The sequence below is a fragment of the Equus asinus genome, chromosome 17 (genome assembly GCF_041296235.1).
Source record: "Equus asinus isolate D_3611 breed Donkey chromosome 17, EquAss-T2T_v2, whole genome shotgun sequence".
In the NCBI taxonomy this organism is placed as follows: domain Eukaryota; kingdom Metazoa; phylum Chordata; class Mammalia; order Perissodactyla; family Equidae; genus Equus; species Equus asinus.
Window position 1 is genome coordinate 36,903,868 of NC_091806.1, and position 15,163 is coordinate 36,919,030.

Here is a 15,163-nt window from a genome sequence, read left to right on the forward strand (position 1 = left end):
TTCTCTCTCTGTGATGGCTTTTGATCAGTACACAGTGTCTCCAACCCCTGCATTATGTGACCATTATGACTACGGGGCGATGCACTGCCATCATTGTGACTTCTTTGCGGGGGGGGGGGGTGTTTTGGTCACTCCATCACGCAGATTTCCCTTTTGCTGATGCACCATTTAGGTGCTCCTATGTTCTGTGCATAGATATTTATAAGTGTTATATGCTCTTGTTGGATTGTTCCCTTTATCGTTATTTAGTGCCCTTCCTTGTCTCTTGTTAAAGTTTTGCTTTAAAGTCTATTTTGTCTGATGTAAGTTTGTTCCCTCAGCTTTCTTTTCTTTGCCATTTGCATGGAGTATCGTTTTCCATCCTTTTACTTTCAATCTGTGAGCATCTTTAGGTATAAAGTGTGTCTCTTGTATACAGCATACATATGGGTCTTGTTTTTTTATCTAATCACCCTATGCCTCTTGATTGGAGCATTCAGTTCTTTGACATTTAAAGAAGCTATTGATAAGTATGTACTTATTGCCATTTTGTTACTTTTTTTCTGGGTGTTTAGCAGTTCTCTCTTGTGGTTTTATGGCTTTCTTTAGTAATACGTTTGACTTCCTTTCTCTGAAACTTTTGTGTATTTATTATAGGTTTCTGGTTTGTCATTACCGGGAGGTTCATATATAATAATAACCTACGTGTATAGCAATCTACATTAAGTTGATGGTCTCTTTCGTTTGACCTCTTTCTAAAAGTTCTACTCTTTTACTCCCCTCCTTCCACAATTTCTGGCTTTGATATCATATCTAACCTCTTTCTCTCTGTGTGTACATCCATTACCCTTTTATCTTGGAAATAGGTAATTTTAGTTATTTTGTCTTTTCACCTTCTTATTTCTTCATAGGTGATTGATCTGCTACCTTCACTTTATTATTGCCTTTACTAGTGATTTTATTGCCTTTTTTAAATCATTTTCTTATTCCTATTTGTAGTCTTCTCTTTCCCACTTAAATCCCTGTAGCATTTCTTGTAAAACTGGTTTCCTGATTATAAACTCCTTTAATTTTTGCTCGTCTGGGAAGCTCGTTATCTCTCCTTCCATTCTGAATGATAACTTTGCCAGGTAGGGTATTCTTGGCTGTAGGTATTTTTGCTTTCAACACTTTAAATATATCATGCCACTCGCTTCTAGCCTGTAAGGTACTGCTGAGAAGTTAGCTGATAGCCTTATGGAGTTTCCTTTGTATGTTGCTTGTTGTCTTTCTCTTGTAGCTTTTAGGAATCTCTCTTTATCTTTACTTTTTGATATTTTAATTATAATGTGTCTTAGTGTGGGCCTTTTTGGGTTTATCTTGTTTGGTGCTCTTGGTGCTTCCTGTACCTGGATGCCTGTTTCCTTCCTTAGGTTAGGAAAGTTTTCAGCTATTTTTTCTTCAAATAGATTCTCTGCCCCATTGTCTTACGCTTCTCCTTCTGGGACACCTTTAATACAAATGTTAATGCACTTGGTGTTGTCCCAGAGGTCTCTTAGACTGTTTCAATTTTTTTTGATTCTTTTTTCTTTGATCTGTTCAGCTTTGATGAATTCCTCCAGTCTTTCATTCAGTTCACTGATCCATGCTTCTGTATCATCTACTCTGCCATTGAGTCCCTCTAGTGAATTTTTCATTTTCAGTATTGTGTTCTTCATTTCTGATTGGTTCTTTTTTATATTTTCCAGTTCTTTGTTGACGCTCTCACTGAGTTCATCCATTCTTCTCCCAAGATCAATGAGCATCCTTATGACTGTTAGTTTGTACATTTTGTCAAATAGATCATTTATTTCTGTTTCATTTAGTTTCTTTCTGGTGTTTTGTCCTGTTCCCTGACATGGAACATATTCCTTTACCTCCGCATTTTACCTGTTTCTCTGTGCTTATATCTATGTATTAGGTGAGTCAGCTACATCTCCTGATCTTGGAGAGGTGGTCTTATGTAAGAGATGCCTTTTGAGGCCCATCAGTGTGCTTCCCTCTCATCACCAGTTCCAAATGTTCCAGGAGTGACCCTTGTATGGGCTACATGTGTCCTTCTGTTGTGGAAGGGTTGCTCTTGCTGTAGGTGCCAAGGGAGGGTAGGCTGTCCTCCTAGCCAGCTGGTTGTAATGTTCAACTCTGTGTGGCTGCTATGGACACTTCAATCAGTTTATCTTGTTTGGGGAGCCCCAGAACAGTTGGCTGCAAGGTCTAAGAGCACATACCTGTTGTAGTTCTTCTGTTAAGTGAGCAGGCCCCCAGAGTGGCTGGTTACTAGGTTCAGGGCTTACGATTCCTGTAGGCCTCCAGCCTACAGTGGGGCTGGCCCCAGGCACAGAAGCACTCAATTGTTTCAGGCTTTGGAAGGTGAGGATGATCCCCTATGTGGTTATTTGAGAAGCACAAGTCTTCTGCAGCTGACAAGCCCAACTGACCACAGGACCACACACACTGGCAACAGAGTCCTGCCCCATGCACTGCCTCGACACCCTGATGTGGACCCATTTGCCCCACTTCAGAGGCCCCACACACTCTACCAATGCCCCACACCCTCCAGTTGCTCTTTGTACATGCCCTGCTCTGCAAAGGTGGACCCACTCACCCAGCTTCAGAGGATCCAGGCACCCAGCCTACCAGGCTCACAAGTTGCCTAATGGCCTCTGTTGGGTGGGGGCTGTCCCTAGGGCAGACTGCCTGCCTTGGCTGTGCTAGATTAAACTGATGCTCTAGAGAGTGTGGCAGACTCTGTGCTATCAGGCCAGGGGAAGAACTCCAATGGTGTCTGCCAGTGTCTGTGTCAGCACACCCGTACTAAGTCACAATAGTAGCTGCTGCCCATGTCTCAGTCCCTGGAGAGGTCCCACCTCTCAGTAAGATGCACCCAGAGCCTATAAATTGAGTCTCTTTCCACCAAAGAACTGTGCACCTTTCTTTCTGGTGAATTTAGGTTGCTTTCCAAAAGAGTTGAGTTTGTGCACGTGTCATTTAACAGCCAGCTTTTTCCCCTTATGTTTGATAACGTTTCTGGGAGTATTCCCCAGTGTTGTTAGTAGCTAGTCAAACCAGATATGATGACACTCTTCTTGGTTGTGCTGAGTCCAAAAGATGCTTGTAGCGGTAACATTCCCCCACTCAGATCCCACACTCCCCCAGGGAAGGCTGCATACCTTAGGATTGCTCCCAATTGGCTATGAAGCACCATGGCTTGTAAAGGTGGATTTTTTTTTCTCTCCAGAAAGGAATTTTTGCCTCTTCCTCCTTAGTCAGAACTATCCCTTATGGAAGGGGTTCCTTTTTATCCAGTTCAGTTCTCTCTCAGGGGTAACTGTTCCTAGAGAAGTAGTAAATTTTTTGTGTCCATGGGAGGAGGTGAGTTCAGAGTCTGCCTATACTGCCATCTTGACACTTCTCTGCCCTGAATTATTGAATCAGATTGTGTTGTGTGTTGTGTGTTTAAACATGGCTTGAGGAAGTCTCAGGGACTACGATGTGGCAGGAGTTCTTGCATTCTTGGCCTCTTGGGATTATGCTTCTGAGATACAGTCAGTGATTCAGGCTCCATAGATCTTGGGTGCCATCCGATTCTGACATACTGATAAAAATCTGATTGAGTGAGTCACAAGAGATAGGAAGGAAAAGAAGGAAGCATTTGCATGAAATAGACTACAAAGTGGTTTGTAGTATGCATCTTTCATAGGCAATTTCATATAGAGAAGCTTGGAGACTTGCAACCAGAGCTACCTGAGTAAAGGTAGCAGGACCTTATGAATGGTGACTTGACAAATGTGAATTATTCTTAGAATTCTCATGCTAGAGAAAGTAGGTTGATATTGAAAAAAGTCATAATTGATTGACGAGGTGACAAGAAATGGCACTCAATTGAGCTGATAAGTTAACGAATACTCATGGTGCCATTCCAGATTGAATGTGGGACATAAGTGAAGTTTGTCCTCAACACTCAGTATCCTTTGGTTAACTCTGCTTGGGCTCTTTTCTACCTCACCAGATCTCATTTCTTGTTCTGATCTCTTATCTCCACTCTAAAACCCAAGGATTTGTCTTTGACCTATTACATTCTTTTAATATGAAACTCTCCTATGCTTTACCTCAACAGCTTCAGGATGACCCTTTAAGCTGTAAAAATAACAGGTAAAATTATTGTCATGCTTTAATGACAAAAAGCTAGAAATTTTAAGATGAAACACGCTTTGAATTCAATGTACATCCTCATGTTTTCTACCCATCAGTTTTTTCCCAATAGTGAGGACTATGGTTCCTATAGGAAAAGAGTATAACAGGTAGATGGGGGTTAGGATTAGGTTTAGGGTCAGAATGTGCACTAGACAGATCAATAAGGATGAGATTAATAATGACATTAGCCTTTCATTGAGCATTTACTATCTGCCAGGCATTGTATGTTTAAACATGTACCATCTCATTTTAACCTGCATGACAATTTCATGAGGTGGATATTATAAGTACCTTTTTATAAGTGAATTGTGAACTGTGAAGAGATAAAATAACTTGGGCAAGATCATACAATTAGTGGATGGCAGAGATTGGATTTGGACCCAGGTCTGTATGACTCTGAAGTTAGAGCTTTCAGGTATAATGCTTTACTTTTACCATGCATTCCCAAACAAAAATAATACCCTACATTTCTTCTCAAATACCAATAGCTTGAAAAATATACTGATTAGAGTTTTCTCTTCTTTAATCTTTCCTCTCTCTTGGGAAGTGGGAAGTGGGAAGTGAGAAGAGTGTAAATCCTCAATGGTGAAGCCAATCTGAGATTGGCCCTGGGAAGGCTGGACTGGAAAATCAGTTCTTGAAAATTAAGAATGTCTTGCTCTTTGTGTAGGATCCCTGAGGCTCTGCCTTTGTCTAAACTTATCACAAGAGTGTGAATCTGGCATATCTAGTTCTGCATAATATAAATCCCTTTAGACTATTACGGGGAAATCTTTCAAAGCTTCTTCATTCCTGATAGGAATCTAGGAGGACAACCATTATGTAGCTTTAAGGTTCTCAATACATCATAAGCCCATATGAAGTTGAACTAATCAGAAAAAATTTCTTTATCTGTTATGGGCTATATGTACATATGTGCACTTCATTTGCAGTAATCATGAGATCTTTCTAGAACAGGATTACAGTTTGGCATAGACGAGTCCAGTAATGTAATAAATTACCTGCAAATGGTTTAAGAGCAATCAGCTGGGTATCTGAAGACTTATCGCTGTATTTAAGTGGATGTGAGATCTTGGGCAAATCACTCTACCTCTAGGCTTCTGTTTATTTACCTCTGGAAACGGAGCTGGATTCAATCAATCTCTTAACCTGCCATATAGTTTTCCTGATTGATACATTGCTACTTCGCTCTTTGGATGGAAACACACCAGCTCAACTCTATAACACTAATTACTTCATGCTTACCAGAAGGTTGGGTTACCAGCTACCTATTAACTTAACCAGAAAAATAAATTGTTACCTACTAAGTGTAGTTGGTTCATTGACAATATATTCGAGAATATAAATAGGACTCTGTGGGAGAAATAACGAAAGGACTTCTTGGTGACGAGGAGCTTGGAGATTTTTATTCTGTTTCATCACAGAAGGCATGAGTTTTCTCTTGTCTTTTCAAGGCTGACTTCATTTCTTGGTTCCTCAGAGTGTATATTATGGGGCTCACCAGAGGGGAGATGGCAGTGAAGGTGATGGACCTGGCTTTATCTATGGGGAGGACACTGAAGGGCTGACATAGACATAGATGCAGGGCACAAAGAGCAGAGTCACCACAGTGATGTGTGAGGTGCAGGTGGAAATGGCTTCCCTCTTGCCCTCCCCTTCCTGAGTCCTCAGTGTCATTAGGATGACCGTGTAGGACACAAGCAGGAACAGAAACCAGAGAGTAGTGACTACGTCATCATTGGAAATCATCGGGAGCTCAAGTGCAAAAGCATCTGTACAGGTGAGTTTGAGAATCTGGGGGACATCACTGTAGAAGCTGTCAAGAACAAAGTGTCCGAAGAAAGGGACTCTTCCTTTTGTGGAGATTAAGCAAAAGGCTACTGAACAATGATTAGATCAGTGAAGAAATCAAAGGAGAAATAAAAAAATACCTGGAGACAAATCTTAATAGATCACAGAAATAGAAAAAAAAAAACCCTAAAATTTGTGTAGTATCACAAAAGATCCCTAACAGCCAATGCAATCCTGAAAAGGAAGAACAAAACTGGAGGCATCACACTTCTGATTTCAAACTATATACTACAGAGATATAATAATCAAAACTTTATAGTACCGGCATAAAAACAGACATGTAGACCAATGGAACAGAATCAAGAGCCCAGAAATGGACCCATGCACATACATTCAATTAATTATCAACAAAAAATGTCAAAAATATACAATGAGGAAAGCATAGTTTCTTTAATAAGTGATACTGGGAAAACTGGATAAACACATGTATAATAATGAAATCAGACCCTGATCTTACATCACTCACAGAAAGTAACTTGAAATAGATTAAAGATTTAAACATAGACCAGAAACCATAAAATTCCTGGAAGGAAAAAATAGTAGAAAATCTCCTCGACATTGGTCTTGGCAATAATATTTTGGAAATGAAACTAAAAGCACGAGCAACAAAGCAAAAATTAATAAAATGAGACTACATCAAACTAAAAAGCTTCTGCACAGTGAAAGAAACAATCGACAAATGAAAAGACAACTCACAGAATGGAACAATATATTTTCAAATGATATATCAGATGATGAGTTAGTATCTAAAATATGTAAACAACTCATAAACTCAAGCAAAAAACACACAATCAGATTTAAAAATAGGCAGAGGAACTGAATAGAAATTTTTTCAAACAAGACATTCAAATGACCAACAGGTACGTGTAAAGGTACTCAATATCACTAAGCATCAGAGAAATGCAATTCAAAACCACAGTCAGATATCACTTCACACATGTTAGAATGGCTCTCATCAAAAAGACAAAAGATAGCAAGTATTAGTGAGGATGTGGAGAAAAGAAAACTCTTGTACACTGTGGATAGAAATATATATTGCTATGGTCACTATGGAAAACAGTGCAGAGGTTCCTCAAAAAATTAAAAATATGACTACCATATGATCCAGCTGCCCCCATGTCCTCAAACTCACCTGTACAGATAATTCTATGCTTCCGCTCCTGATGATTTCCAGTAATGGACTACTCACGACGCTGTGGTTTAACTTCTTGCTTGTTTCCTATACAGTCAACCTAATGATGCTGAGGTCTCAGGCAGGGGAGGGCAAGATGAAAGCTATCTCCACCTGCACCTCACATATCTCAGTGGTGACCCTGCAGTTTGTGTCCTGCATTTATGTCTATGCCCGGCCTAGTTGAAAAGTTCAGGAGAGCCTAGGTGGAGTTTGGTCAAATCTTTGTTGCCTCTAGAAAATTTTAGACCCTAGAAAAAAATGTGTGTTCCTAAGCATATCTTCCTGAGTCACATCTTAATTACTCCCACCGAAACAACCTCACCATCAGCAGAATTTTTCCAAAGCCACATCCAACAATATCCCCTTTGATAATTCTCACACTAGTTCTGGGATTAGGGACTTGATAAATATGATGGAGCACTGTCAGTCAGTGTGGAAGAGCCAAGAAAATGTTATTTCCTGAGTGTACTCTTTTCCATATAAAGATAGAAGAGAAGTCACTGAAATCACTGGCCTTTGGAGGAGAATTTAACAGAATTTTTTGAAGCTAAATGATTCCCAAGGTCCGTGTGAATATAATTTAAGATGTTGGAGAAGAAAGTTGGAAAATTTAGGTAAGAAATACAACTAAAGAGAGTGAATACCTGTGGTGTCTGGGTGTCTATGTATAAGCGTGAGAAAAGAAGAATGACAATAATTGAACTCCAGATGTAATCATTAATATTCATAAATACATTCTTTCTAAAAAATAATGTAATAAGTATGCAAGATGCTACTTTCCAGGGTGAAACTTCAGTGACAGACACCACAGCTAAGAAATATGAATAAAGAGGATATTGTGAAATGAGAGTTATAGAAATGAGTTTAGTTAGGAATTGGGGATAAGGCAGCTCTTTATTTGTGAGATTGCTTGAATTGCACAAAGAAGAGAATTTTCTCACCTCTATTACCTATAGATGGATCTCCTCAGACTGAAATCTGCACAGCTATTTCTTATGCTAAATTTAAAACTAGAGAGAAAATGAAATATATTAAACCTTCAGAAAAGTTGAAAGAATAGTACAATGATCACATACATACCCTTAAAATTTACCAAAAAATAAAAATTTTATAGCAATGATTTTCTTTCCATGCCCACATAGTTTCATCCTTTCTTTCCAGCCAAATGTCCCAATACTGAGTACCTTTTATATATTCAAGTGGTCCCCTAAATCCAGGTCTCCTTTGCTTTACATTCCCATGTGCCCCAAACATAGGTATCACTGCGTCCATGCACGTTTCTCTGGGCCTCTTGACAAGAAGTCATCCTTTCCTCACACACACCTCATCTGTCTTTAGGTGGTCCCATTTAGTTCAACACAATCCATTTCCTGATGAGCTTCCAGTGTTAAGGTTACCCAACATAGTACTAATTAGATAACCAGCCATGTGTGGTGAGACTCTGTGTATGTTAATTCACCTAATCCCCATTACTTCCCTGTTAGGTGGGTATTATTATAATCCCCATTCTATAGCTGAAGAAGTACAGACTCCACGAGGTCTCTCACTTACCCAAGCCACACAGTGATCAAGCCAGGACTTGAGCCCAGATGGCTCTTCCTGCAGAGACCTGCACCAGACTGGTCTGCTAAGATAGATGTTAGATAAGAAAACAAACTAGGCATTCTCCTTGCCATCCTCTCACCATCCTCTGGGCCATTATCATTGACAATAAAAGAAAAATACCTCCTATTTTCCCCAAAACAATGTGTTCTGATGAAGCTGTTTCTGAATACATGTTCTGGGAAGTGTACAGCTCCTCGAAAACATTTTTGGTACATCCAAGAAGCTGTGTGCCTGTGACAGTTACTAACCCAGAGTGTTTCTTTAAGGTGACATACATACAACCACACATTATTGGTTAGGCAATGCTTTAAGCATTGATGCATTTGCATAGATTAATTCATTTATTCCTCACAAAAGTCACATGAGAGAGATGCTATTGTTTCCAAACACTGATGCAGAGGCTGAGGCCAAAGGGGTAAAGTAATTTCTCCTATATGCATAAGCAGTAAGTGACCAGGTGTGATTTGAAGAGGCTGTGTGATACCAGAGGCCCCAAGGTATCTTCCTGCATGCTCTGATACCTCTAGGTAGCTTTTTTGCTTCTCCATATTAAGTAGGCTTTGGACAAGATTGCATGCAGAGGAAAGAAAATTTGAATGGAAAGTGAGATAGGTGAAAAGAAATATCTTTATTTGAACTGGAAAGCACGTCCAAAAAGTGAAAGAAGTAAATTTCACCTTTCTTTTGTTTCTGATTATGGTAAGAAAAAGGAGATAAAATTTAAAGAAAGAAATTAAGGTCCATTTCAAGAATTTGCCAAAAAAAAAAAAAGAAATTCAAAAGCAAAACGATTATATTTTAAGCACGTCTTAACAATTTAAGAAACTGACAAATTGCTTTCAAAAGTGCTTGCTCTATTGTACATCACCAGAGTTCCAATTCCTCTACATTTTTTGTCAACTCTTGATATATCCATCTTCCCTATTTTAACCATTCTAATATGTGTGTACTGTTATCTCGCTGTAGTTTTCATTTACATTTCACCAGTGATCAATGATGTTGAGCACCTTTTCACGTACTTATTTCCTATCACTATATCTTCCTGTTGAAATGTCTGTTCAAACCATTTGTCCCTTTTTTGTAATTGGGTTGTTTGTTTTCTTATTGAATTTTAAGAGTTACAGCCATTCTACTCTTACATACTTATGCAAGAGAAATGAAAACATATGCCCACACGAAGACCAATATATGAACGTTCATAACAGACTTATGTGTAACAACCAGAAACTAGAAACAACCAAAATATTCATGAAAAAGTGAATGGATAAACAAAATGTGGCTTATCCACACAAAAGAAAGGAACAAAATATTGATATACACAAAATCATGGATTAATTTTGTGAGTGAAAGAAGCCAGACAAGAAGAGAGTGCATATTTTAGGATTCCATTTATAGAAATTCTAGAAAATAAAAACTAATCTATAGTGACAGATGCAGGTGAGTGGTTACCTGAAGAAAGAGGGGCAGAGGGGACATATTACAAAGGGTCACAAGGACACTTTTGGGGTGATAGCAATATTAACTATCTTAAACATAGTGATGATGTCATGGGTATATGATTACATCAAAACTTATCAAAGTGTACACTTCAAACACATGAGTGTGTTGTGTATCAATGATAGCAAAATTTTAAAAAATACCTTTTAAGAGATAAATTTGAGGGAGATCTTGTCAAGATGGCAGCATAGGCAGACTCTGAACTCACCTCCTGCCATGAACACAGCCAGGTTACAATTATTTTTCGAAAAAATACCCTGAAGAGAAAACTGAAAACTGAATAAAAAGAACCCCCACAAGGGAGGGTCCTGACTGAGGCCGAAGAGGCAGAAATTCCTCCTGGAGAGAAAAAAAGCCACCTTCACAAGCTACAGACCTTCACAGCAGGCTGGACGGAAGACACTCTAAGGTATGCATCCCTCCCTGGAGCAGTGGGATCTTGAGCAAGGGGCCCATTACTGCTATACGCATACTTCCGTCTCAGCACAAGTGAGATGAGTATCCTACTATCTGGCTTTTCTGGCTATTAACTGTAACAGGGAATACCCCCAGAAAAGCTATCAGATGAAGGCCAAAAGAACCCAGCTCTTAAAGGGCTCATGCACAAATTCACTCATCTCAGAGAGCAAACCAAAATCACCAGAAAGAAGGCTGCACAGTCCTTTGGTGAAAAGAGACTCACTTGGTAGGTTCTGGGTGCATCTCAGTGAGAGGTGAGACCTCTCCAGAGACTGAGACATTGGTGGTGACCATTCTTGTGCTCTGGTACAGATGTTCTGACACAGATGCTGCCAGATGCTGTTGATGCTATCCACTGGCCTGTTAGCCCAGGGATATGCCACACTCACTAGAGCACAGATTTAATCTGGTTCAGCCAGTGCAGGCAGCCTGCCTTAGGGACCAGCCCCACCCAACAGCCAGCTCTCAGGCTACTTGTCCACCTGCATTGATTGGGTGCCTTGATCCTCCATAGGTAGGCAAGTGTGTCTGTCTCTGTGTGAGGACCAGGTGAACTGTGAGGTGCATTGGTGGAGGGGTGGGGGCCTCTGCAGTGGGGTGACTGGGTAGGCTCCAGGGAGTTGGGAGTGTGCACAGACGAGGACTGTGTTGGCAGTGGGTGTGGACCTGTGGGGGGGTGGGGCTTATCAGTGGCAGAAGATCTATGCTTCACAAAGACTATCAGCCCCACCTACCAAAGCCTGAAACAATTGGGTGCTCCCTGTGCCTAGGGCCAGCCCCACTCAGCTGCAAACCTAAGACAGCTGACAACAGCTTTGCAAGCCTGAGGCCTACAGCAACTGTGAGTTCCTGAGCCTAGCAACCAGCTACACTCAGTGCCTACCGAATGACAGGGAAATCGCAACAGGAGTGTGCTATTAGACCTTGTAGCCAAAGGTCCTGGGGCTCCCCAAACCCAATTTATAAACAGCCAGCCAGGGAGGGAAAGACTAGACTTCCTGGGTACCTGCAGTAAGAGTAACCTTGCCACAGCATAAGGACATAAGTAGCACACAGGGGTCATTCCTAGATCATTGGGACTGGTGACAAGAGGGAAGCACACTGCTGGGTCACAAAAGGCATCTCTTACATAAGGCCACTTCTCCAAGATCATGAGACATAGCCAACTTACATAATACATAGATATAAGCGCAGAAAGAGGCATAATGACTCCTCAAAGGAATAGCAAAGGAACAGAATAAAACCCCAGAAAAAGAGCTAAATGAAACAGAATAAGGTAGTTCAAACAAAAACTCATAAGGATGTTCACGGATATTGGGAGAATACTGGATGAACACAGTGAGAACATCAACAAAGAATTGGAAAATATGAAAAAGAACCAACCAGAAATGAAGATTACAATACTGGAAATGAAAATTTCACTAGAGGGACTCAATAACAGAGTAGATGATATAGAAGAATGGATCAGCAAGCTGGATGAAAGACTAGAGGGGATCACCAAAACTGAATAGATAAAAGAAAAAAGAATTTAAAAGAATGAGAACAGTCTATGGGAACTCTGGGACAATCATGTGCACTAACATTCATATGATATGTGTCCCAGAAGGAGAAGAGAGAGACAAAGGGGCAGAGATTCTATTTGAAGAAATAATAGCTGAAAACTTTCCTAATCTAAGGAAAGAAACAGACATCAAAGTAAAAGAAGCACAGAGAGCACCAAACAAGAAAAGCCCAAAGAGGCCCACACCAAGACACATTATAATTAAAATGTCCAAAATTAAAGATAAAGAGAGAATCCTAAAAGCAGCAAGAGAAAGACAACAAGTGACATACAAAGGAAAGCCCATAAGGCTATCAGTGGACTTCTCAGCTGAAACCCTACAGGATAAAGGAATGTGGCATGAAGTATTTAAAGTGCTGAAAGGAAAACACCTACAGCCAAGAATATGCTATCCAGCAAAGTAATCATTCAGGATGGAAGGATTTATAAACAGCTTCCCAGACAAGCAAAAATTAAAGGTGTTTATCACCAAGAAACCAGTTCTACAAGAAATGCTGAAGGGACTTATTTAAGTAGGAAAGAGAAAAACCACAAGTAGGGATAAGAAAATTATCAGAAAAAAAATCAGGCAATAAAATCACTGATAAAGTCAAAAACATAGTAAAGGTAACAGATCGCCCACCTATGAAGATAATATGAAGGTTAAACGACAAAAGTATTAAATTACCTACTTCAAGGAAAAGAGGATAATGGATAGACACACACAAAATGAGAGATTAGATATGATTTCAAAAACATAAAATGTGGGAGGAGAGGAGTAAAAGAGTAGAGCTTTTAGAAAGAGGTCAAGCTAAAGAGACTATCAACTCAATGTAGATTGCTATATACGTAGAATGTTATTTAAGAACCTCATGGTAATCACAAGCCAGAAACCTATAATAAGCAAACAAATATGTAAGAGGAAAGAAATCAAACATATTACTAAAGAAAGTCATCAAATCACAAGGGACGAGATCAAGAGAAGTAGGGAAAAGAGAAGAACTACTAAAACACAGAAAAAAGTAACAAAATGGCAATAAATTCATATTAATCAATTGCTACTTTAAATCTCAATGGAGCAAATGCTCCAATCAAAAGGCATGGGGTGTTCTATTGGATAAAAAACAAAACCCATATGTATGCTGCATACAAGAGACACACTTCAGACACAAAGACACTCACAAACTGGAAATGAAAGGATGGAAAAATATACTCCATGGAAACAGCAAAGAAAAGAAAGAGCAGGTAGTAATACCTATATCAGAGAAAATTGACTTTAAACAAAAACTGTAACAAGAGACAATGATGGGCACTACATAATGATAAAGGGAACAATACAACAAGATATAACACTTGTAAATATCTATGCACCCAACACAGGAGCACCTAAATATATAAAGCAATTATTAACAGACATAAAAGGAGAAATAGACAATAACACAACAGTAGGGAACTTAGACACACCACTTACAGCAATGGATAGATCATTCAAACAGAAGATCAATAAGGAAACACTGGCCTTAAAGGACACATTAGACCAGATGGACTTAGCAGATATATCTAGAACATTCCATCCAAAAACCACAGAATACACATTCTTTTCAAATGCACATTGAACATTCTCCAGGATTCAACACAAATTAGGCCACAAAAAAGTCTCAATAAATTTGAGAAAACTGAAAAATACTGTGAATCTTTTCTGACCACAAAAGTATGAAACTGGAAATCAACTACAGAAAGAAAATCAGAAAACCCATAAATATGTGCAGATTAAATAAAATGCTACTGAAAAACGATTGGGTCAATGAAAAAAATCAAAGGAGAAATAAAAAATACCTGGATACAAATGAAAATGAAAATATGACATACCAAAAATCTATGGGATACAGCAGAAGTGGTTCTAAGAAGGCAGTTTATCGCACTTCAGGCTCACCTCAACAAACAAGGAAAATACCAAATAAACAATCTAACTGTGCACCTAAAGGAATGAGAAAAAAAAAGAACAAACTAAGCCCCAAATCATCAGAAAGAAGGAAATAATTAAAATCAAAGCAGAAATAAACGAAAGAGACAAAAAAAACCACTAGAAAAAGTTAATGAGACAAAGACCTGGTTCTTTGAAAAGATAAACAAAATTGACAAAACTTTAGCTAGACTCATCAAGAAAAAAGAGAGAAGGCCCAACTACATGAAATCAGAAATGAAAGAGGAGAAATTACAACAGCCATCTCAGAAATAAAAAAGATTATAAGAGAATACTATGAAAAGCTATGTGCAGGCAAATTGGATAATCTGGAATAAATAGATACATTCTTAACATCATACAACCTTCAAAAGGGGACCAAGAAGAAGTAGAGAATTTGAATAGACCAGTCCCCAGGAAGGAGATTGAAACAGCAATAAAAACATCCCAAAAAACAAAAGTCCAGGACAAGATGACTTCCCTGGTGAATTCTACCAAACATTCAAAGAAAACTTAATACTATCCTTCTCAAACTATTCCAAAAGAATGAATAGGAGAGGAGGCTTCCTAATTCATTCTGCAAAGCCAACAATATCTTGATACCAAAACAGATAAGGACAACAGAAAAAAAGAAAACGACAGACCAATATCACTGATGAACATCTATGCAAAAATCCTCAACAAAATGCTAGCAAGTCGAATACAACAATACATTAAAAAGCTCATAAATCGTGTCCAAGTGGGTTTTATTCCAGGGATGCAGGGATGGTTCGAGATCCACAGATCAATCAACGTGATATACCACATTAACAAAATGAAGAATAAAAACCACATGATCATCTCAATAGACACAGAGAAAGCATTTGACAAGATATAGTAACCA